Consider the following 26,593-nt stretch of genomic DNA (forward strand, 5'->3'; position numbering starts at 1 on the left):
CAGGGAGAATCGGACTATTACACACACTTGCTTGACATTTCTTCAATCACACCTCAGTGTATAAATATCGAAACAATATTCTTCAATGCACATTCGCCCTCTACTGATATTTTTTATTGTGGAATACGTGGCAGTGTAACACCCATTTTCAGAATTATTCGGGCTGGCTCAACATTCTAAATCCCAACATCATTATCATTCACTGACCATAAATCTGTAGGTACTTCACTGAGCTCGCTCGGCAAAGGTATAGACAAGAATTGAGAAGCAGAATTTTGTTGGCGAGAGATCGTCAAATACACTCCATCTGGAGAACAATAAATCACAGCATTCAATTTCTTCAACAACTTCAATTCCAACAAGTTTTCACCGCAATTCATTGTCAAGAAGAATGGACATGAATCGGTAAATGGTCCCAATGCAATCGGTACTGGCTGAGAGACTGGACTAACTAGTGGCATACCGGAGAACCCTACAGAAACATTACTCTGCCCTGACAGTGGGATATCTGGAACCCACATATGATCAATGGAGCACTTCTGTGCCCCGGTATCCACTAGAAAGAATACTCCCTATTCCCTACCTTCATTTCAATGTAGGGATTCTTTTGATCAACAGGAATAGGTATTGGTTCCAGACATTGCTTTGGGCTGTCCTAGCGAAACAGTACATCGTCAGATGTGAAGTCTTCAGTAAAATATGCATGAGTTGGATTATCAAAACATTCCCACTACTCTGTGCCTGCATGCCTTCCTGATTACCCCCATTTGTATCATGTGGTTGATTCTGCTGATTCTGTGCAAATTGGTATCTACCAAGACCCGTAATGGCAGGACAACCTCTTGATCGCCTCCCGATCGTACCGTATCGGTTACTAGCTCGCTGTTGGAGGGGGGGACAATGTGCCCTTCAATGCCCTTCTTGTCTAAAATACGCATACTGGTTCATGTGCGGAGGACCCATCTGTGCTCCCATTTGTGGTACGAACTGGCCTCTTGGTTTAGTGTTCCCGCTCCTTGATACGTGTGCGATCTACTGGAAAAGTACTGTAGTTTTCAAATTGTCTTTCTTCTTTTCCATATCCTCCCTTTCCATATTTACCCTATTCTCATAGTGCTGGGCCATGTGTAATACATCATGATCTGAGTTTGAATGTCAGGCAACAATCCTCGTACAAATGTGTCAACAAATAATCTCTTACCCTGTTCTGTGCTCAAATCCTGCCCACTAAAATCCAAAAACACTTGTTTGAATCTGTTTAAAAATGCAGTCACACCCTCAGTCTTTTCTTGCATGCATGCTGTCAATTTATCCCATATAATTCTCTTTTCGGGCACTAACGTTTTCAATTTGGTCACTATATTATTCAGCAACATCTATATAACCTGAGGCGATTTCTCGCCTGTATTTCTAGCCCCATCAGTTTGTGTCAAAGCACCCCAAGTATTACCCATTCCTGCTGGGTCATCTACAGTCCTAATTTGCTTCCATAAGTCTGCAGGAAGGTTCACAGGAAACAATAGGTCAATATCCCCTAAGGTGAAAACTGACAAATTCATAACTCATTCTATCTGTTTATAGAACCCTGTGGGATTCTTCCTAATGTCTGGAATAGACTACTTGATCATATTCACTTCCTGTCTTGAAAATGGAATGTAAACAAACTGTGAAATATAATGTGCAGGAATAGTGGAAGCAGGTGCCTGTGCTACAGCAGGGATCTCTACTTTCGGGACTAGCATCAAAGCAACCTCTCTCACAGGCAATTGCACAGTAGGGAGTTTCAAACGCTTGTTAAGCAGTAGGGCCAAATCTAGTGACAAAGAGGTTAACATAGTGTAAGGTGAAAATGCCCTTTTGTAAATCACCATTATGTCTGCAAGACAACACAAGTTTATTTTCATGCATTCATCTTGTACATATTTGACCATCACTTGTAGTACTTTCCGTTGCATAGCCGGTGTGTACTGACTAAATGTATCATGCACTTCAATAGGGGAAATAGAAGCATCTGAAATACATCTAAGTGCATTCCTTTTACAAATACACATTTCTTCACTAACAGGTTTCAATGGAGGCAAACATTGTTTCTACACGTAGGATGTGTGTTGCTTATCCCCATTCAATTGATCTTTCTGTAAGCGATCAAGATCTCTCTTATACACAAACAACTTTGCAACATATTTGCATATTTTCACCGCAGTATCTCTCGAACGAGACAAGAAATTCAAATCTCACAATTATTGTGAAATAGCTGAACCAGTTAAATCACTTAATACTTCAGCAAGATACACTCCCACCTGTTCTATCAAACCTTCTGTTCGGGAATACCCCCTGGTCAGACATTGCACTCACGGTTGTGGTTTCATCACCCCCTTCTATATATGTCTCAGCCCATTCATGCAATTCTTTCTTTCTCTCAGCGGATATCATACTACGTGTCACTATTTTCAAATCAATGTTAATCACATCATGTACTGGAAGGGGAGTGGAAGTGGAGGCAGCTGGCAAGGAAAGCAAAAATAAATGATGTGCGCTCAGTGGTGGAGGAAATGCTGGTGCAGTTGGAGCAACCAACGTAGCGCCCCCTGTTACAATTGGACTGGGTGCAGATGCGGGGGGAACATCATAAGGAGGTGGTGCAGTTGAATCGGATCCTGAATCAGATCTTCGCTCATTCAGTAACTTATTCAACAGATCATCTGATACATGCAAATCTTGTGATAGATATATTTTCTGCACATCTATTTGAAAGGCCCTATGCATGCTCGAGTGGCCTCGCTCTGTTTTTGCTGATCATGTACTAAAGCCTTCTCTGCATTTGTCATGTGTCTATGTGCATGCTTCTCTCTAGTTCTGAGGTGCTTATTTGCTTCCTTCTTCCAATCTCCAACAGTGTCAAATGTAGCTGGTCTAGGTTTTTTATGCAATAATACAGATTCCAAATATTCTGTTCTCGCTGACTCAAAACTTCCCAGCACTGGCCACTGAAGGTCCGGAGCATGTCTGGTCTGTCGATGCAAATTGTCATTGAATACAATTGCGCCTAGCCCATGCACTATATACATGTCATACGCCGCCGACCCCTCGGGTGGTGCGGGTTGACTATGTTTCAAATCCTTCAGTTGTCTTCCTCAGCAACAAAACATTGCCAAGCAGGATGACAACTTCCCAGGCATGGTAAAATCACGGTCTTAACTGGCCAAAATATTTACGTGTAGTAAATATACTAACAATCAATTCAAAACACCAGGCAGTTCCCTTACTGAAATATGCTCACCTGATTTCCAAATACATCCATTGGACAATCGTTGTGGCTAGCAATTCCCTGAAACAGGCAGAACAAGCCTTGATTCTGTATCCCTCGCCACAAATTCCCCTTGGCACTGCGTTTGGCCAGAGATCAGGCATAGCAGTCTCTGAGGAAACACATTTCCTGTGCAGGGGCCCCTTTTACTCACTGATCTCGATCTGACAGCCTCGTCTTGGTCAAACACAAATGGAACATGAACGTGAGGGTACCTGTTTGGGCACCATCTGAAAGACCAAAATATGAGGCTTACTACAAAGAAATGGAAACAGCCAGTCACAAGGTTCAACAATTACTTTTATTACAGCCCGGACTGGCGTATCAGTGCCCCACGATGCATGCGTACATACACTGTGACAGGAGAGAGCCCCCAATAACCAAAGTGTCTTGCATATATACAATACAGGAACAGCATATGATACATTTGTCCAGCCCCCTCATGCAATAGGGTCCATAGGGTTCATGACCTTTCCAAGTAGGTGTCATTACTGAGACGACATTTGTGCATTCTTCTCTGTCCTCCTATTGCCAATTTACTGTCCGGGAACGGGGCAAAGATATGCGTGGGGGCATATCGTGTTCCCTGGTACAAGGTAACATTTGCTGTACAGTTTATATATGTTGCTCTTGAAGCCTGAGGTCAGTCTTCTCTAATGCTTAGAAAACAGGGTTTTCACCAGAGGAGCATGTTGCAGCTGCCCATTATTAAAATTAATGGTGCAACAGAGAATCATGGTTCAGACAGGCGGGCACATAACATATAGATTAGCTGTGCTTCTGCAAGGACTTCAAGGTTCTACAGTGTAAGACAAAACAACACACTCAGTAGAATGTGCATTCCTGCCTCGTAAATAACAGAAAGTTCATGCTGCAGTCTTCTACCGTGTCCAGAGTGAAAAAGATGCAATGAGCAGGGAACTAAACTGATTGCATTCAAGATGGCGAATGAAACAAAATGGCAACGTGACCACCATTATTTTAGCGGTAGGATTGTAGCTTGATGTGAATGTGCTTAGGCCAATCTGCATACCTATACGATTCTAACTAAATATATTTTCACAACACTCCAAAGGGGCCAGTGTCATAACTGTCTCTAGGGGTCTTCGTAGAAGGACCAGGGGGTGTGGAACCACAATATACCTGGTGATGAAAACGTTTTTGGTGCTTGACAGCGATGAGGCGGTTCCAGGGCACTTTGCAGTCCATGAGACAGAGTTAGTGGTGGAAACATCTACGGGTAACAGGTTGCAGGCAGTTCGGCAAGCGAGGATGGACGGCGTTTGCAGGCTGTCTGGCACAGCAGCTCTGGGCCATGAACGTTTTCTCTGTGCTGGTTGGTGGATCTGGAATGCTGGTCAAGGCTTCTTGGACTGCTCTGGTGGCTTCAGTGTGACAACAGTCATCAGTGCAGCCGGATGCAGTTTAAGGACTCGACTGTCTCAAAATTGTCCTTAAAAAGATGGACGCTGGATGATTATTTAGTAGCACTCCTCCTAGTTTCTTCACAGGGCCTGTGTCCTTTCAAGGTGGACAACCCAAAGCTCAGGAGAGGGATTGCAGGCAACAGCCTTGTCCTTTGCCAGAAAATCTCTGGCACTTCCCATCTAGGAACCTTGCTGTCAGAACCTAGCAGGGCATGCTGTGTGCTGGCTGGGTACCGGTTCTGGAGCTACTGGATGGGTCCTCTAATTCCAGTATCTCTCTCATTTCCCTGGGAGATGTTTAGGGGAGGGATCTTGCTTCCCTCTTGTAACTCCTGGCTTTCCTTCACTGTCGGAAGATGTAAGGTAGACTGTACCTTCATCTCAGGTCCAAATGCGTCCTTCTTCTTACTCCTTGCAAAGTCTTCAGATTATCTGATCAGTGAGGGGCTCAGCCCTCTTTTAAAGCCAAATGGGCCCCAGAGATTGGAGTAGGCTAAGCCCACCTTAATGAACCAATCCTGGGCACCCAACAACAATCTTCAGTGATGTTTCAGGTCAGAATCAGCTCACTTGGCAACAGACAGGGGAAGGATGACAACATAGACTTCTAAGTCCCACCCATCTTCCTGTCTGCTGTACATCTCCTTATGTGGTGCTTGGCCACAACATGGGCCTCCTTTGAAGTAGGGGATTTCAGGCAGACTTTCATCTCCTACAATGTACATACTTCCCTGCTCTGAAAGGAGTGACTCCAGATAAGACATTCACCACCCTTTCATACGAAGGACGGATGTTAGTACCAAGTTAACACATTACATTACAAGGGGGTGTTCGTCTCTGGTCTCCATTGTCACTTCCTGCACCCAGGCCTTCCCTTAGGCCTGCTAATTAACATTTGTCAGTATTCACCACCATCAGCAAGGTATAAAAATGGAGATGCAAATCCATGGGTCCTTCAAATGCTAATTTGGCTGCCAGATGCTTTTGATGTACCCACAGCTTTCAGGTGTCAGCTACACATGACAGGGGAGGGTGGCGCGGGTAAACTGTGTCCTCCCAGAGTACATGACTATTTTTCTGCTGTGCAGTGAGTGTGGAAAATATGTGCAGGAATGGCCCCACATGTTTTCTCGAGGTTGATCTCCCATCATTCATTATTTTCAAAAAAACAAATTTCAAAAAGCCCAGGCGAGCGCACTCTCCCTATGCGGATGGTCGAATTCCTCACACAGTGTACCATTCAAACCTTGAAGACTGTAAAGTGTTGGGGTGTAACATCTGCATGCCTCTCTGAGTTATATTCTTCCTTGTACAGGTACATTTTTTGTTGTCAAAGTTGCTGGGTGAAACTATGGAAGAGAGGATTTTGGCTTTCATCTCTTGAAGGGAAGGAACACAATCACAAAGCTAATGAAAGGGCATACAAAAAGACTTGAAGAAAACCAAACCAGCAGCTTCCGGATATGTTGTTAGACCATTTTATAATTGATGAAATTTGGTTGATAACAATGTCCTTATTTTTCTGTTAAATCTGTTAGATAACACTGACTGTGTATTATTAATTAGCAGTAGATATTTGATGCTGGACAACCTAATAAAAATGTCAAACCTGGAGACCTGCATGTTACTGTCTAGTTTAAGGGTTACCTCTCTAAATACAATTTGGGCAAGGTAGTTGTCTTTGAAGTATGAGGGATCGTCTGATTAACAGTTAATATTTTGTGAAACAGATCTTTAAAATGTTCTGCATCAAATATGTCATTACAACTGGTCCAAAGATTCAAATCTCAGAGTGCTGATGTGTAAATAGATTCAAGACCCTCCAGGAACGATTTATGTGAACCTGGGTGTCAATAGACCAGCACAACTTTCACCATTCTGTGTTTGTCCAAAAACACAATTTATCAACATAAAATATGAGGGAAGAGTAATACAGCTAATTTAAACCTTCCTTTATGATTGACTGCATTTTAATTTTAATATAATTAAGTGGTTATATATAATAATAATATATAACTCTACTGAGGACAATCATGGTTCATATAACCTGTTCTATGGAATTTCTTCCACTTAGGAGTGTCTACCACCACGTTTTAGCTCACTGCCTCCTTTACAGGGGAGACATATCCATTTCTGTATCAGTCTGGTCCCACCCAAAAAGGCAGTCCGGCACCAAAATGCTAGGCAATTCTCCTCCGAACAAGAGTACCATCAGGAACCCCAGACACCTGTTTCTGCCTTGTTCGACCTCCTCTGAGCTTAGAGAGGCACAGCTTCACCTCACTAACGACACCCAACAAGGCTGATACACATGTCTGCGGTTGCTGTTGGTACTCTTGCTCAGATGAGAATTGTCTTGCATTTCGGTGCTGGATTGCCCAAGTGGGTGGGAGCAGAGTGATATGCAAATGTCTATTTCGCCTGTGTGAAAGGTACAGTGAGCTAAAACGTGGCTGCAGACACTCCCGAGTGGGCACCTTCCCAAGGAACAGGTTATGTGGCCTTTTTCATTCTTTTCTAAGACGGCTCCCAGCCCTTTTTGTGTAATAATAGAATATACAAGTAATATTATACATAGGTCTTGTGGACAGATTTCAGACACATTTTTTCAAAAGTTTGTCTGAGATTCGCCTCTAACAAATCCTCCAAGTTTCGGGTGATTCAGGGTTATTGCACCAATGTTTGTTGAGGCTTACTTGGGATCCATGTATGTTACAGTGCTCTGCTGTGCAGAAATTGACACTTAGGGCTTCATCAGGGGTTGGGCGGAATCCCGGCACTAATTGCGCAGCGATACAACCCAACGCTATTACCGTTACCGCTACTCGGTCCGGCACTATAAGCCTAGGATCCCGAGTAGCGGTCCAGCTGTAAATTCCCATTGCGCAATGGGGTTGGGGCGCTATTACCGCTGGTGGTAATTGCGCCAGTGGTAATAGCCCCAAAACAGCTGGAAAACGGGCAGAAAGCAGGGTTTTTACCTCCAGCAAAAAACTGCAGGTAAAACTCCAAACTTTCCACCCAACTCATAATTGGGCCAGTCCTTATATGCAACGGTATTAGCATTACCACTGCATTTAAGGGCTACCAACCTGGTGAAGAAATCAGACTATACCATCAGTTTTAGATGAAGATCCTCAAAGCAGTAATGGAATGGTTCATTTCTAAACTGAATGAGTGCAGACACATAGGGATAATCCCTAATGTTCATAACTGCAGAGTATGTGGCTATCCTCCTACTCAGCAAGTCTTATCTATAGTTGCCGAGATGACAGATTAGTCCTTGCCACAACCGTGCTATGTATGTTGGAATTTCATTGCTGTGTCTTCAACTGCGGCTACACAATTAAAGGATAATGTAAACACGTGATAACTAGTTAGTGAAACTGTGGTTTCACTGTGGCACTTCTCCCATATCACATAATTACGCTTTATAGACCACACCTGGGATGTACAGGGGAGGTATGGGCCCTGAAGACTTGTTAAAGGGCTGAGCGCAGAAATTGAGTTAAATGAGGGTTATGGGCCCCTGACTCCCGGTAAAGCTCGATGGAGGTGTCTATAAATCTATTATGTCATGCATGGTAAAGGATGAAGGTTTTTTTTTTTTTTAAATCAACACGCAAGTTCACAGCAACTACATAGCACCATGCTAAGGGTTGGGGCTTTAAATCAGCTGGGCTGCATCTGCCAGGTGCAGCCTGGGAAACCGGAGGCGGTTAGGGAGAGGTGGAGAGGCAGGGCCGTGTCTGGCAGCTCTGTCCAGGCGATGATTTTGGTGTTAGGGGGCTGAGCCATCCACCCCATCACACTAAGGTAAAGAGATTGGGGGTTTGAATGCCTGAGCGCCCCAGTACGTGTCTGTCAGAGACACAACGGCGAACGTTGGCGGTGGGGCACTTAGCGTGTCACTCCCGTGAAGAGAAGGAGGGCCATGCAAACAGACCTGCCAATGAGAGAGTGCCATGTTGTTGTGTTTGTACTTTTCCTCCTGGTTGATAGATCTGTGTCCATGAGCCCCTGACGGAATGTTGGTGTGGAATGTTATGGATGAACTGTGTCTGGGTGTTCCACGAAGTCAGTTGGGGCCTGGACTTGGATGATAAGGGGGCCGGTGGATGTCTCTCCCTGTTTACTTACTTAAGCTATTTGCTTCATATGTACTCACCTTCTGTTTCAACTTAGTAAAGAGGTTAACTCAAGCAGAACGACTCACTGTACTCATTGAACGTAAGCACAAACTTAACACATGTCACTTCCCCGGGACATCATTTAAAATAAAATACGCATCTTTAACTTTTAGCTTAACGTAGTAGCTCAGTGTAAAAGTCGATTAGGATGGCCCATCTTTCAATATTGTGGCCAGTGCTCTGCATGCCCAAATACTAACAGTGAAAGAGATACACCTCTGTCATCAACAGTAGATACCAAGAGAATGCACAATAGGGCCTCATTATGTGTTTGGCAATCATTTCAGATGGGTTACTGCCAAACCTCTTTACCATTACCGCTATTAGGTCTAGCAAATTTATCTCAGCATTAGGTGTCAGTCAGTGGTGTTCGTCCCCATAGAAATATACGGGAATTGTATTGGATGTGCTACGAGCATCATTTTCGGTGCAGTAAATCAAATAACTTTTTAAGGTAAATTAGCAGATTTACTGCCAGCTTCTTGCTGATGGAATCCCCCTCGCCCACCACCTCACCTCTAAAGTTGGAATTTGGTGGTTCACTAAAATGTACTCCAATCCCATATTGAGTGCATACAATAAGAATGATCAGAGAAGAGGAAGTTAACAATGCAAGAGTCCATAAGACTATACAGAATAGAATTCAAGTTTCAACATTTCTCCAAAGTGTGCGTTGATACCAAGGTTGTAGTCACATCTCATGTTTCCATTAACTTAATTGTGCTTTTTACAAGTCACGTATGTCCCAAAGGAACACTATGCAGGAATCTTGGGGCACTGAGATGTGACAGAAGTACGAGGTCCCCATTTCACAAAAGAGACTAGGTAGGTAAAAGAGGTGCAAGAGACCCACAGCCAGGCCCTCTGTGCCTGCTCAGATTCCCTGTACTAAATATTGCCTTGGATCACTGATCCCAGATATGTTGGTTCTGGGGTCAGTGGGGCCAGTAACCACATTTCCAATCATATGGCACAAAAGGCTTACCCCCTCAAATACATTGTCTTACATTTCCAGCTCTGTTTGTTACAAGAAGATTTTAAAAAGAGAAATGCGTGCTTAAAGGATGACCATTTCTATTTTGTGCAGGGTAGGTCGACCAAAGACCTGGAAAGACTGATGCCATCATTAACCTTTCCACTTCCCGTATTTGGCTGCAGGAGATAACAGGCAGCTGTGTGAGTGGCGTGACGTTTATTTATATCTGATGTGAGGGATGCATTTCTAACCTTCCAGTCCTTCCCTCAATATACATTGCTTCACAGACATGACTCTGTGTGTTCAGATTAATGTATGGGTGAAGACCAATGTGTATATGTGTCCAGTGAAACCCACCCAGGAGCCCACAACCTGGGCGAGTTTCCTCCACTTGAATGTGCACTTTGCATATACAAGTTGGAAAACGTGTCATGTGAAAAAAAAACAATGCTTATAGTAGAGAAAAATCTCACACCTCCACAAGCACAAATGTAGGTGTGGTCCTTTCAATAATAATATGGCTTTTGAGTTGTACTGTCTGCATAATTGAACATGCATTGACATAGGCACAAGGAGTGACTGGGCATAGCATGAGGGGAGATTAGCAGCAGACTGAGAAAAAGGTAGAGGTATTTTGATAGGAAGAATGATGTATAAGGGATCAAGTAGAATCAGGGTGGGGAATGGTAGATTTGGATGTACAAAGAGGGGTGGAGTTGGAGATGGGTAGACTGTGGGTAATAAGGTGTATCGTGGGGACTAGAAGAAAGGTTACGAGAATTGTAGGGAAGCAGAGCTAGATGAGGGTGGTAAAGCTAATGGGTGTGTTCAAGGTGGTTAGTTTGGGTAGTAAGGTAAATAATCAGAGGAGAAGGGTGAGTGGGTGGGAGGAAGAGTATACAGGGCATAGGAGAAAGAGGTAGAGGAGAAAGAAGAGAAGCAAAAGAAAAGGGAGAAGAAGGGACAACGTTTGAAGGGAGAAGAGGGATAAAAGGATGACAATGGTGGAGTTAGAATATGGTTAAGCCATGTGGTGTTATTCAACAAGCAAGTCGGACAAAGTTTAGACCCGAATATAATCTAGCCAGGAAAGCAAACGGGTGAGTTCATGGGGTTTCAAGTACAGTAGCCAAAGAGACTTAAACTCTGGTTGGATGCTTGATACCAATTTGGATAAGCAGTTAAAGTGCAAAAGAACACATCCACATCCAGGGATGAGGGATGTCAATTACTTTTAAGACTGTAATTGAAATGTGTAGATTTTAGATGCGAGTAATACTACCGCGTGTGTGATATTAAGAGGGCTCACAATTAGTTCTGCTGAAAATTCAATGTGTCTCTTGAGAATGAAAATGTATCATTTCATAACTCGCTCCACAATTTACAAAATGGCTGACAGCATATTAGAGATTTCGCCATGTTCCATTCTTTATGCATCAAGCATAAAGAGTGCAATTGGAACATGGCCCTTTTTAAGCTGCTCGAAGAGCTCTGACGGAGGACAGACTCTCTTTAGCCTGTCGTAAAATGGTGGTGAAGGCTGAAGAATTGCTTAGAAACAAAAGGAGAATCCCACTAGCACCCATTTTATTTAACCAAATTTACACGGAAGTATAGCTGCAAAATGTGCTTTTTGGCTGCCAAAAAATTCGAATAGTCTGCTTGGTGGTGACAAAGAATGTAGGAGAAGTGTGAGCTCGTGCACAATGATTAGCACACGCCGTCTGACAAAAAGAGGGCCACGCTTGAAAAAGAAATGTTTCTGCAGACTTTATGAAAATTATTTCCTGCCTTGCTAGGAGGAGTACAAACTACAGGACTTGTTTTTGGCGTGATAATCATAAATGCTAGTTTCGTTCTCAGCTTGTTTCACACTAAAATATAAATGAAAAGGTACAAAGGAAAAGGTACAAAGGTTTGGATGTGGCAATGAGGTAAGCACAATATAATTATGTCTGGTACATGGTATGCAGAACAATGCTTAAGGAAGTGTTTCCCATCTCTGCATTGAACACTGGCATATTGCTGTCATTAATGAAACATTTAAAAATGCAAAGCCAGAATGTGATAAAGTCTAAATAATGATGAGCTGATTCAGGAAGCTTTGCCACACGGTCTATGAAGCAGTGATAGTGTTGAGCAATGGGCAGCAATATCCTGATTTCAAGATCATTAAAATAGCTTTTGGTAGAAGGGGCTTTGAATTTTTCAATTGCCTCTAATGGGTCCCAAGGCATGGGCACTGATAATACCAGCACTAGCTCAACATTACAGTAACATTATTCTTTGATTAGAATATGTATGTGAGGGATTGTAAAAGAGAATATGAAAGAGAAAGCGTGTATTTGATGTTATTTCAGAAATGCATAGGGAACGCACTTTGGATCGTCATTTTTCTGTATGTTTGTGGAGATTTGTGGTTTTGGCTGCAATGCAGGTTCTATAATAGAATAAGATTTTTTTTTATATATATATTGCTGCATTGTAAATCTTTTTGTTGCTTCTCAAAAATAGTCTAACAACTTTATAGTTGTGTAACATGTTCCCCTTCAGTTTTGAATTACACAAGATGATATTTTAAAATCTGTCACAAATGTGGACTAATTTAATCATTTCAACCATGCATCACTTTATTTCAAATGCAATAGAATATATTTTTTAAGAGATCCTTTTCGAGAGAATGGCTGAAAGGTATTGATCTATAAATATAGACTTTTAGGTGCATAGGCAATTTAAGAAAATAGGGTAATAGGGAAAATAGCGAAAGTCAGACATACATTTCCCTAACCAAAGAACAGTGCAAACCTCACAGTCACTGGGCCTCATTTTGAGGTTGGCGGTAATCTGTAGGTGCTACTGGCGGGTTGCCCCCGACCTCGTAACATTGTTCTGCCACCTAACATCCCGGTTTCACCTGGATATTACAGGTGGCTACGGGCAGGGATGTCAGGCGGCCAAAACTGTAAGTCCCCATTCCTGTGGAGTCCCATACCTAATGGTGTGGGGGCTTCTGTGAAAACCATGCCTGCAGGGGCCAGTACTGCCTACAGGTCATACCTGCTGGGAGATGCAGCACCTGCAGGCAATCTTGTAGTCTGGTGGTTCTAAAAGGCTGCCGGTACATTGCTGCCAGCATTTTTATTGCCCTATCGCCAGACTTGGAATGAGGCCCCCTATCGTTACTCATGGCCAAGGAAAAAAATCATCTCATAGCAGCGTGTGAAGATTTTCTCAGATACAGAGATTTAAACTTTAGATGGAATATGGAATTATGATTCCCAAATGCAGGGGTCTGGAACATTTGGTCATACAGACGTTTTTGATCACAACTCCCATCCACACGAGCCTGCTTCATCAATGATGAGAGGTCATAGGAGTTGAGGCCAAAACATCTGGAGAACCAAAGGTTGCAGACCCCTGCCATTTTGTGACCAAGTCCCTTGCCTGTGTTTTGGGCAAGTGGGTGGTATGACCATGGGGCATAGGTGCTACCACTCACATCATGTTGCTAGTTCCAGAGGAAGTGAATGGCGGATCCTCTTGACCGCTCCAACACACCCGAGACCTTTGATAGGGTATTATCACCCAAGTCACAAATCCTGCGGGTGCTCCTTTGCGGGTCCCACAGAGCATACACACAGAAATGCATACTGCAACATCCTCATGGTGTGAGTATCCCTAAGGACCAGCTGATAACATAAGCAGACTTCTTAGAAGGTGTGCCAGGGGTGCGGGCTGTGACATCTCCTGTGAGGTAACAATGTAGCCAACAGGGAAGAAGCAAAGTGTGTGTGTGAGGGTGGTCCACTGCGTGCCATTCCATCAGGGTTTTAAAAATTCATAATGGTGGCTAAGTGTAAAATAGGCTTGGTCTGTGTTTCCCTGTGTTAGGGAAGCAATCCTTTTCTTTTTCTTTTTTTTTCCATCAGTTTGTGGGTCTTTGGACTTTATGCTGGATTCCTTGGTTCCTGACTCCCGCCATACGGACTACATTTAAAGCCTCACTTGGAAAGTGTTTCTACTTCATATGCTCTGCCTTTTGTGCTCTTAAGATTCCTTAGGCAGCTGTACACCAAAGGTAGCCCATAGTGTCCCAGAAGGGTACTCATTCTCTGGTAGTTGTGTCTTTAGGCTGTTGGCTTATTTTTGTGTAATATATTTTCCAAATCGATGAAGCATTTTACTTAGCGGGTGTCCTTTTTGATCCACTCCACCATTTGCAAAACAGAGTTCATCTATGCTTGCCTTGAAGAGCAAAAGAGTCCCTCTTGTGCATATGAGAGGAATATACAGATGAGGGACCAATAAATATGTTCACTGGGTGTCTGTATCCCACGACTTGAGGATAGAGACAGACTGAATACAGTTCTTAGAGGCATATGCATGTGCTTGTTTGGAATAGTGTGGATGCCATTATTTTGCGGCTTTGAACCCTTCCTATGTTTGGGTGGTCAGAATGTCCACTGAAGAAGCAAAACGTGCAGAATTCTCACTGGAATACACTTCTACCCATTCCGCGAAATCAGTATTATGGTTCTGCGGGCACTGAAATTTCCCGGTTTTGTGTGATTCTGCAGAGAGCGTACTGTTTCATTTCCCTGTTGGTTTTGTATAGTGATAAAAGAGCCTTTGCGCAGTTTTATTTTTTTTTCTGATCCATGCTATTCTCGTGCAGCAATACAAGAAACATTGTGTGAGTTTTTTCAAACCCTGCTTGCTTCTCACAGTGACATTAGAAATGTTGTGCAGGGTTTTTATCTGTGTTAGGTTTGTGCAGTATCACGAAAAACACTGTGCTCATTTTTTGCGATCGGTTCTATTTTCACACAGTTAGACAAGAAACTTTGCAATTCTTTTTTATCCGTGCTAATTTATATAAGTTATAAGAGAAACTTTGCACAGTGTTCCCTGGTCCATGCTAGTTTCACACAGTGACACGAGAAACTATGGCAGGTCTTTTAGGATCTGTATTAGTTTTGCGCTTTGGCACGAGAAATTTGGCACACGTTTTTTTACCCATGCTAGATTTGCGCAGTGACACGAGAAAGTTCAAGTGACTTTTTGATTCTATGGGATACAATCATTACACCTTACCCAGTCACCCTTTCTACGGCTGGTACTGCAAACTTGCTGCAATGATGTAGAACTGTAACTCTGCATCAGTCACTTTGATGCTCTACTCAATCGAATGGTTAAGCTATGCCACTCCAGAAACAGACTGTGGCTTTTCTTACCAGCGGGGATAACTCGAGCACCTCCACTGCTTGAAGTCGTTCTTTCCCTGAAGCTCCTGACCGTGTCACTATTTCTGGATTCAAAATACTCTCCTGTTAAGTGACTTCAAGTCAGCAATCCCACTAAGTCAGTGCCTCATCTGGGACGGCCAAGGGAAGCCCTTATTTATATATTTTTATGACAAGTTATAATCTGGATGATGAACCCTTGTATAACGTCCCTCTCTTAGAATCCCCCTGACCCCACTGAGCCAAGAAGTAGGTTTGTTTTGCAAATTAAAAGATTTATTGAAAATTTAACAATATACATATATATATCACACTTTTATAATACATTAATATTTGATATCACACTTATGAGTATAATGTCGATCAACAATGGATAATGTTATACTAGCACACTTATTTTATTACTTAGGAGTTGGTACGGAAAGAACAAGGTAGCTGGGAATGCTTTATGGTTTCAAGGAGATGCAAAGATGAATAAAAGGCAGTACAGAAATAAACTTGATATGATTTCAGCAAAAGATAATATGATCACTTTTTCTCTGACAATTCACTTCCCCCCTATGCATTGCAAGGAGATGGAAGTAACACACACAGTCTTCAGGAATACAATCACAGTACAATACAGATGCAGTTCCCCCCTAGCAAGCTTAGAGAAACAGGGATGCTTTTAACCACAGGCAAAGTACTTTAAAGGTGGTATGCAAAGAAGGGAAAAATATGCTAAAAATGATTTTAATTCCGTATAAGAGATTCAGGGTGGGTGATAGCTACTTCAAATTAGTTCAGGATCACTTTAGCAATGCTCTATGAATGATTGTCAGGTTGCAAACGAATTTCAGCAAAGGAAAGCAAGAAGCTGCTGTTTTGACAAGTGACGAAATTTGAGCCAAATCGCAAATCACAGCACTTTTTCCGAGTGCGTCGAGCGTGATTACGAAAAAAATATAATGAATAGAAAGTCCTTGGAAAGCCTAGAATCTTAGCTTTAAAATGAAAGTTAAATCTCGCTTCTAGCACAAACGGTTCAAGAGATACAGACAATTTCTTGAAGGTAGATTTTCAGAAATGAAATAATGATTCAAAATGGCAAAATGACACTTTTACAGGTTGAAAATCGGAGAAGGGACACACGATTCCTATGATGCAGCTCTGGACAGGTTCAAATGTTTTGAATAAGATTATTTTAAGCTAAGAGATGGGTCCTGCACAGTTCTAGCTGGGTACTCACTGAGTTTAGACTCAAATTGTAGGTACATATTCCATTTTAAGGATCTCCAAATTGTACATTCCTGTCATCTGGTTACAATTAGTTATCAGTGTTTTTATAAAACAAATATTTGCCTTCAATTCAATTTACAAAAAGTGTCTGGCCCGCCCCTAGGAACTGGGTGAGTCAGGGATCACATGTCTCTTCTTCCAGGCAGAGCTCTGTTTACAGTCCACACCCAAATCAGCATACTCCAGTCAATTGAAAGGGTCTATTGTGTTGGGTCCAGCAGGCTGCAGGGAAGTCCCCTCCCTCTCAATCCACTGGACCATGTGATATCCTGCCTCCCGGTGTGGGTCTCTGGGGTGTTAAGAGTTCTCAGGAAAGGCATGTCTTTTGAACTTTTAATTACATAAGACCCCCTTCTGATCACTGCAAAGTTCTGCAAGACAGCTCTCCTGGCAGGATTTATAGAGCGCCAGCGCCGGTCAGTGGCCAATGCTGGTACTGTAGATTTTACTTGATAGTATATGATTCTTGCTTGACATGGCATTGATGTGGATCTGTAGTAGAGTGAAGTAAAACACTCAACCATAGTTGGATTTTTGTTTGGTGGTTCCGGGCCCATGATTTTAGCAATTTTTGACATTAATAAAAACGGGTTTTGAACAGAACCATCTTTCTTTGCAATGGTGGGTGGCAGATCAGGGGACCATTTTGGTGTGTGCAAAACTGCACGGTTCTCATGGTTTCTGGCGCAAATGTGGGCTTTTCCGCCCTCTTGGATTTCCTAAGCCCACAGCACCAAATGTTGCAGCATAATAGTCCAAACATGGGTCAGGACACCCAACAAGCCCCCCCGCGCGACTGCACTTTGATTTCGAGTCGAGGGGAGTCGGGTGCAAAGGATGTTTTGATCCACGCGCTGGTATGTCCGCATCATATTCTTCCAATTCCGTAGATGGCACAGTTCAGCATCTTTTCCACCATCCAGTTGGATCGATCGCTTTTCCTCACCGGTCCTGATGGGAGTATTGGGTGGTACCCCGGGCCCCTCGGATCTTTGCTCCCGGTCCCCAGGTCGTCTTCCGTGGTCAGTATCCAGGATTCATCTCTCCTAGGATGATAAAGCAAAACGACAATACACATTCCTAGACATTTTTCCACCACTATTAATGGTGCAGCGAACATATACATTTTATACATCAGGATAGATTTTGCAGTCTTATTTTAAAAACAAGATATAACAGGATACATTGGCATTTAAGAATCATAATATTTTAGAGACTGTATATGGGATATTTTAGGGTTGGAACTGAATTACTCTGGAGCGGCCCCCTCTGGGATTGCAGAGGACTCCTCCAGTTGCTGCAGAGTGTGCCTGGGATGGCAACACTTTAGCTGATTGATGTGGACCCACTTGTCTTCCCCCTCTGCCAAACTGCCTTTGGGGAGGCGGATCTTGTATGCCACCGGGGAGATCTTGTCTATAATTTGAAAGGGTCCCTTCCATGTAGGCAAACATTTTCGCTGTTTGGCCTGGTGCCTTTGGAAATTGTATAGATAGACCCGGTCTCCCACATTATATTCCTTCCTGGTGGTTTTCAAATCATAGTGAGTTTTCATGCTATCAGCTGATCTTTCTAGATTCCGCTGAGCATAGGCAAAAGCATGTTGGAGGTGTTTCCTCAAATTCTCCACATACTCATGAGTTGTGGATGCATTGATCAGCGTCTGCTCTTGGGTCCTGTAGAGCAAATGCTGGGGAAGTACCATCTTGCGCCCGGTCATCAACTCAAATGGTGACATTTTAGTTGCAGATGAAGGGGTAGATCTGATGGCCATTAGGACCAGAGGTAATCGGATATCCCAACCTGCCTCAGAATCTGCCACAAACTTTTTTAATATGCTCACAATGGTCCAATTGTAGCGTTCTACTGCCCCAGAAGAAGCTGGCCGGTAAGCAATATGTAGCTTCCTTTTGACCCCCAGTATCTCCCACATCTTAGTCATTACTTTCCTGGTAAAATGGCTACCTCTGTCTGACTCAATCCTTTGAGGTAGACCAAAACGGGAAAAAATGTGGTTAATCATCAGGGCAGCTGCTGTTTCTGCCTTGCAGTTTGGGGCCGGGAGACATTCCACCCACTTAGTAAACAAGCATGTGACCGTCAACATGTACTTGTTTCCCCTAGACGATCGAATCACCGGGCCTACGAAGTTGATTTGCAAATCTGACCATGGCAGTGTCATCCCCCTCTTTGAAGAGGCGCCCGGTGTGTGAGGGATGTTGGCTGAAATTGTGCACACACAAGACACCCCTTCAAGTATTGGTCGAGGTCCTGCCCCATGTGTGGCCAGTAAGCAACCTCTCTTAAGATCTGAAGTGTTGCATGAAACCCCCTATGACCGGCGGTGGCTGCATCATAGGCGTGACTTAACATCAGGCTTCGGAATGAGGCAGGGACCACCCACTGATCATGGCCAGCTTGGGATTTCCTTACCAACAAACCGTCTTGGATTCGAAACATTTTTGGACATTTCATCAACACTCTAAGGTCCTCCTTCCCAATGTAATCGGTATCCGTCAGGGGAAAGTTCTCAGGGTCCTCAATCTGTTGGTAAAACTTACCAATTATTGGATCACCCTTCTGAGCCGTAATTAAATCAGCATCAGGGGTCTCCTTACTCCATTGTGCAGTTGAAAGATCATTGTGAGCATTTGTCTGGGACCTAGTGATAGCAGTGAACTGGATTTCCCCCAACAGGAACTCTATTTCTATTAGATCCCCTTGGATGGCCCCGGTTTTAGCCAGCTGATCAGCTAAGTCATTTCCAGTTTTGTCTGGTCCCTCTACTTTGGAACGGCCCTTGATCTTTTTCCAGAAGATGGTCATCCCATTCGAGGTGACCAGATCATCAATGTTTTGGATTAACTTCCCATGTTTCAAGGGTTTGTTATTAGCACATAACATGCCTCTGGTTTTCCAATTAACCAGGTGCTCCACAAACCCGTTCCATACATAATCTGAATCTGTGATTATGACCAGTTTGTGGAGTTGATGTTGGACAGCAGTGAGGATCGCCTGATGCACAGCCATCAATTCTGCCACCTGACTACTTCATGGACCGATTTTGTACCCAGCGGAGGGTTCTGGGGACTCCTTCACCCACGCATTCCCTACGTCGGCCACTAGTTCTTTTTCCCCGTTGTTGTCAACATGGTAAGAGCATCCGTCCACATAGAAAGTGGGCATCCCCTCACACTTGTCTTCTTCCAAGACTTTGTGTGGGGATTTAAGGTATGCCTCCATGTTGTCCTTGATTTTCAGACTTTCATCCTCAAGACAGTTTTCTCTGGCACAATCATGCAAGTCAGCCAGACTTTGTGGGAGGGACTCTTCTTGTTTTGGCCATATCTGACCTCCACAGGAAAGCCTTGCATTGACAGAATCCAGGAAGTAATTCGGGAATTACTCACATTTCCGGCCCGGATTCTCTCACTTTGGAGATATTGCAGAGGCTGGTGTGGAGTCTCCACTATGATGTGTTCCCCCTGGATGAACAGACGGTAATTCTTCAAAGCCCACACCGTTTCCAGGAGTGCCTTTTCACAATCGTTGAATTTTTCCTCCACAGAGGATAAAGTTTTGCTCGCATAGGAGATTACTTTATTGACCTTGTCATGCTTTTGGTATAATACTGCCGTCAAGCACGTATTGGAGAACCCTATCTCCAGGAAGAACTCCTTGTTTCTGACACAGTAAGCTAGGCAAGGCGCTTGTGAGAGGCTTCTTTTGAGTTGTCTTACTGCCTCAGATTGTTCTGGACCCCATTCCCACTTGACCCCCCCTTCAAAAGATGAATCAGGGGTCTGGTGATCTCTGCGTAGCCCTCAATGAGCTTTCTGCTGTAATAAGTCAGTCCAAGGAGGCTCCTTAGTTCCCACACAGTTGTGGGATCCTTTAGTTTCTGGAGTGCTTCCACTTTCTTTTCCTGGGGACAGAGACCCTGAGGAGTAATCTCATGCCCCAAGAAATTAACACGTGTTCTACACCACTGTGCTTTTTGGAAGGAAAGTTTTGCTCTGGCGGCCCTCAACTGGGTCAGGACATAACGGATCTCCGGTATGTGTTCCTCAACAGTTGAGCTTTTAATGAGGACATCATCTACATAAGCCAGGTTACCCCTCGCACCCAGGTCGGGCATGGTCTTGTGTAGGAAAATGTTCAATTAATTGCCAGAGTTGAGGTATCCGAAGGAAGTTCGGGTCCATGTGTACTGCTGGCCCCCAAAGCTAAAAGCCAGTTTGTATTGGTCCTCCCTACTGACAGGCACGATCCAGTATCCATTGGTCAGGTCTATTGCAGTGAATACCTGTGACCCCTCAATCTGGGCCAGCCCTTGGTCAATGTAGGGAAGAGGCCATCGGGAAGTATGGAACCGTTTGTTGAGCTCTCTAACGTCGGCGCATAGTCTCCACTGGCCGTTTGGCTTCAATATTCCCAGCACCGGATTATTGAAGGTGCTGTGTACTGGACGGGTTATTCCCCGGGACCCAAGGTTCTTAATTATTTCAGTAAGGGACTCCATGGATGCGAGAGGCAAGCGATATTGCTTCACAAACACTGGAGTCAATCAAGGGTCCGTGAGAATTGTTATTGTGTGGATGTCGGTGCAACCACAGTCATACCGCAAAGAGATCTTGGAAATCCAAGAAGACTTGCTTCAACTTTTGCTTCTGTTCCAGAGTCACGCAGGCATCAGCTAGGTTGACTCTCTCTTCCACCATCTGCCTGAAGCCTGGAAAGAATTCTGGTTTTGCTATCTCAGCGGCCTCCTCCAGCTGGGTGGAGAAGTCCCTGGCAATCTTGTTGTGCTCATCCTTGGCCTTAGGGGCCATATATAGTTCACTCAGGGCCACATGTAATGAACCCTGATATCTCCATGTATCTGACCCTATTTCAGTGATCTGGGGTGTGATTGCCTGCAACCAGACTGCCTGGTCCTGATGAGCCCACTCACCTCTCACAAATAGCTTATGTAAGAGGTGTCCCCTGGCTATTTTGATATCTACCAAGGTCGTCATTCTGGAACTTGATTTCCTTCCTGATTTACAGAAGTTTGTATTTTCCTTTGCAAAACAGACCGTTTCCTTAGAGCGTTCCTTTGAGGGGTGTTTTTACAGTGTAACACGGCGTGGTGATCCAAGAGAATTTATATATCCTGTCAGTTAGCATACTGTATTAATCTGCACAAGTGATAGATCTAATCCAGAATCCCCGGCTACGAGCCCCCACTCTTTAAGTGACTTCAAGTCAGCGATCCCACTAAGTCAGTGCCTCGTCTGGGACGACCAAGGGAAGCACTTATTTATATCTTTTTATGACAAGTTATAATCTGGATGATGAACTCTTGTATAATGCCCCTCTCTAGAATCCCCCTGACCCCACTGAGCCAAGAAGTAGGTTTGTTTTGCAAATTAAAAGATTTATTGAAAATGTAACAATATATATATCACACTTTTATAATAAATTAATATTTGATATCACACTTATGAGTATAATGTCGATCAACAATGGATAATGTTATACTAGCACACTTATTTTATCACTTAGGAGTTGGCACGGAAAGAACAAGGTAGCTGGGAATGCTTTATGGTTTCAAGGAGATGCAAAGATGAATAAAAGGCAGTACAGAAATAAACTTGTTATGATTTCAACAAAAGATAATATGATCACTTTTTCTCTGACAATTCACCCCCCCCCCCTATGCATTGTAAGGAGATGGAAGTAACACACATAGTCTTCAGGAATACACTCACAGTACAATATGAATTCAGTTTCCCCCTAGCAAGCTTAGAGAAACAGGGATAATTGTAAACACAGGCAAAGTACTTTAAAGTTGGTATGCAAAGAAGGGAAAAATATGCTAAAAATGATTTAAATTCTATATAAGAGATTCAGGGTGGGTGATAGCTACTTCAAATTAGTTCAGGATCACTTTAGCAATGCTCTATGAATGATTGTCAGGTTGCAAATGAATTTCAGCAAAGGAAAGCAAGAAGCTGCTATTTTGACAAGAGAAGAAATTTGAGCCAAATCACAAATCGTGGCACTTTTTCCGAGTGCGTCGAGCGTGATTACGGAGAAAGTATAATGAATAGAAAGTCATCTGTGGAAAGCCTAGAATCATAGCTTTAAAATGAAAGTTAAATCTTGCTTCTAGCACACACGGTTCAAGAGATACTGATGATTTCGTGAAGGTAGATTTTCAGAAATTAAATAATGATTCAAAATAGCAAAATGACACTTTTACAGGTTGAAAATCGGAGAAGGGACACACGATTCCTATGATGCAGTTCTGGACAGGTTCAAATGTTTTGAATAAAGCTAAGAGATGGGTTCTGCACAGTTCTAGCTGGGTACTCACTCCTAATTTTGGAAGGAATGGGCCTCGTCACAGATCTGGTCAACAGGTTGGACTGGACTTCTGGGCGGTTTCTGGTACTGGTTCTCTGGTTCTGGAATATGTATAGAGAGACAGGGTACCTCTGTGTAAATTTGGGTAAAAGTCCAATATTGGGAAACCAACCAAAACGCGCAAAATGTTGTCATTTCTTAATCCAAGCTTTTAGAAACATCAGAGTTGATCCACCCCAGCTCTGAGTCTCCCAGCCGGGACAGTGTCGGTCCAGGTCCATCACACCGACATTGCCACTGCCGACATCACCCTGCAGCCAATGCCTGCACCATTACCTATGGTCATTGTGCCTTTACAGGCTTATAGTACCCAGTCCACTTGCGCTTCTGCCCCTACTGATCAGAGCGGTGTAAGCCACTCAGGATCCGTACCACCTTACAAGAAGAAGAAGGGTGCTCTTGCACTACAGGCTGAGACCCCAGACACGGCTACACACTCCAGCACATCAAGGAAGCCTAGCTTCAATGACGCCAAACTTGATGCACTTGTGGCCTATGAGTCGGCACATAGCTGCAAAATGTTGGTGACTGCAGGCTGTAAGACTACGACTGCTCAACGTAGGGCCCACTGGCAGACCATCGCGGACCACATTAGTGCCCTTGGATTTGTGAGGCGTACAGCTGATGATTGCTACAAGCGGTGGAATGACCTGAAACGCATAGCAAAGAACAAGCTGGCTTCCAATCATGCCTCTACTCTGGTGACTGGCGGTGGATCTCCACCAGAGGACGACCAACTCACTGAACATGAGTCTGTTGTTGGAACCTTAGTCACAGAGGAACAGATCCAAGGTTTGGGAGACCTACCAGATTATGAGGCATTGTCCGGTGAGTGCCCATGCAAGTGTGTGTAATCCATGTGTATGTTTCTTGGGTGATGTGTAATGATTGAGTGCCAGGTGAGGGTGTGTACTCCTGAGTGGTATGGGTCAGCCATGTGCTTCCTCCAAACCATTCACCGGCCTTGGGTTTGGGTATGACAGTATCCCTTCTGACCACAGTAGCCAATTAGCGCCACATTACTGCAGTTGCCCTTGAACTGTCATCAACATTGTTCTGATTTTCAGTGTTCATTCAGCCTGATTGTTTCAATCCTCCCATTTTTGCAACACATTTTTCTGCCCTAATGCCACATATGTGAAATGCTTCTGTCATAGATTACAACCCATATTGGCCCACATGTATTACCTTCTTATGGGAATGATTTGACCATTCAGGCTGATTGAGTAAGGGCCTGCTCACATTAATTTTTGGGGCCTGTTTGAAAGTGGAACATGATTGTTGTTTCCTGTCATGTTGAAGTGACCAACCATTGATGTATCCATCTGCCTGCCATCACTGTATTATTGCACACTGGATGTGTTGCAGTGTGTGGCACATGCATATTTTGTCACACTCTTTTGCATTTTTCATCTCATCATGTCCATCTCACATGGATGGGTGACAGTACTCATTCATTGACATATGGCTGTACTTGTCAAATGTACCAAGGCTATGCTACGTGCCATCTGTGTGCTGGCATGTGTCATGTATGTGGATTGCCCATGCCACTCACAGGCTATGTGATGCCAGTGCTATCCAGCATGCAGCACATGTGTTGATTTTCCATCTTGGGTCCTCAGTGTCTGCTTTTTGCCTCCCCTTCCAAATCATTGACAGTGCATGCATGCCAGGGTTATGATTGTGTGGGACATGTGTTATTCATGTACTGGATCTCTGCCTTGTCAGGCCTATGTGTGTGCTATGGTGCTCATGCCTGTTTCCATTTGTTGTCTTTTGTGTTTTTGCAGGTGATGACGCACTTGATGCTGTTGAGGTGGAGGAGATGGTGCAGACCCAGGAGGAATCTCAGCCACGACTAGGCACCCGTGAAATACGTTGTGTGGTGGTGGGTGAAAACCCTATCCTCCTGCAGACCATACTGTACACGGGTGTCTCTGGGTGCACATCCCCAGACCTCTATGATTCAGGTGCTGAATCGGAGAGTGGGACGTATGTGCTGTTGCAGGTGAGTGTTTCTGGCAGGGATGCTGTTCTGTCCAACCCACCTGCACCGGGGGTCGGCCCCTCTATGGGGTTGTCAGTGTTGGTAACTCCGCCTTTGGCGATTACGGGTGCAGGGTCACACTCCACAACACCTGATCCTGTTCCTGGGCCAGCAGATCAGAGGGGGAATGCAGTCCTGCAGCCTCAGGCAGTGCCAGCACAGCAAGGTGCAGATTGCCTTGCCCCAAACAGGTGTGGTGCCCGCCAATGCGGTGGCCGTATGCCACCAGGCAATACTGTATGGGAAAACTCCATGTACAGTATAGCAGCACAACAGGGAGCTTCGGTTGAAAAAATGGCTCAGGCAACAGAGAGGGTGGCCACTTCCATTCTCCCCCTTGAAAGGCAGATGGAGCAACAACAGCAGGCAACAGACTCCATTTGCCAATCACACAGGGAAGACATGTTGGCATCCAACAGGGACCGACGGGCAGCACTGGAGACTCTGCGCAAAGCCATATCTGTAGAGTCACAGGGTCACAGGGAAGCCCTGAGTTTAGAACTCCATTTCCTCAGGGAGGCTCTGGGTGAACTTGAGGCTTCCCGAAATTTTAGGTCAGAACAGCAGCTGAAGCAGCTCACACGTTCACTCTCAGCTGAGCTGCAGGCAACTCGTGAGGAGATCTGGCAACATGCAAGGCCATGCGTGCAGAAATGCAGGCAACCCGTGAGGTGCTGCATGGGGATCTCCGTAATATCATACTCCAGAATGAGACCTTCCACACCCGCGTGCTTGCTGCCATGGAGGACCATACCAGGGATTTGTGTGGGCTGCCTCCCATAGCACCGCCACCTCCTGATGTAGCAGCAGAGGGTGAAGAGAGCGACAGCAGTTCTCCCACATTGGCGTAGCCGTGCAGGCCATGAGCACATGAGCCCATGGAGGTCTTTTTTTTTTCGCAACATCCACCAGATGGGTGTTGGTGTGCACCCTGTCCTCGAACCTCCTGGGTGGACTCCCCCTCACCCCCCTGGTCCACACATGGCCATTTTTGATGATTTATTTTTTTACAGTGTGTTGCCTTGTGTGGCTCCCGTGGGCATCCACTGTGTATTCCAGCAGGGCACATGCAGGGTTGTCCTGTCTTTGTGTTAGATGCTTGGATTCATGACACACACACCCCTCCTGGTTCCCCTTTCCATGGGCTTGCAAAGGGTGTGACCAAGTGACAGTGACTTACACAGTGACATTGGGCTCCCATGAGCTGTGTGGGCAGTCTGTATTCAAAACTGTGTGGACATCCCTAGTGGGGAATGTTGTTGTATTCAACACTGCATGCTGTATTGATATGTGCTTGTGCATCCATGTCTTCCTCCTTATTCACAGGTACCTTCTTCATGTCTTCTCAAGGCCGTCTCCTTTGCAGATGCAGTTCATGTTGTATGCAGTACACTGACACATTCGACTGACAGCAACACTCTGCAGTTGGAAGGGGTCGATATGCTGGCTTATTCAGGTTGTAAGACTTGCACTACTTTGATTTTGTACTGTCATATTTTGCCACTGTTTCATCCTGTGTTGCTGTATTGTGTTGCTGGTAAGTATTTGTTCATGTGTGCTATTTGTTATTGATTACTGGGAGTATATTTTCTGTGGCCTGTTTCCATTTGGGACAGTGCACTTTGTGACACTTGTGTCATGTGTTGTGCATTAATTTGGTTGCTTTCACATTGCATGCCATGCCATGGTGTGTTGGGTAGCTGAGATGCGGAGG

Source organism: Ambystoma mexicanum, chromosome 6q (assembly GCF_040938575.1).
Source record: "Ambystoma mexicanum isolate Mex_15411 chromosome 6q, UKY_AmexF1_1, whole genome shotgun sequence".
NCBI classification, from domain to species: domain Eukaryota; kingdom Metazoa; phylum Chordata; class Amphibia; order Caudata; family Ambystomatidae; genus Ambystoma; species Ambystoma mexicanum.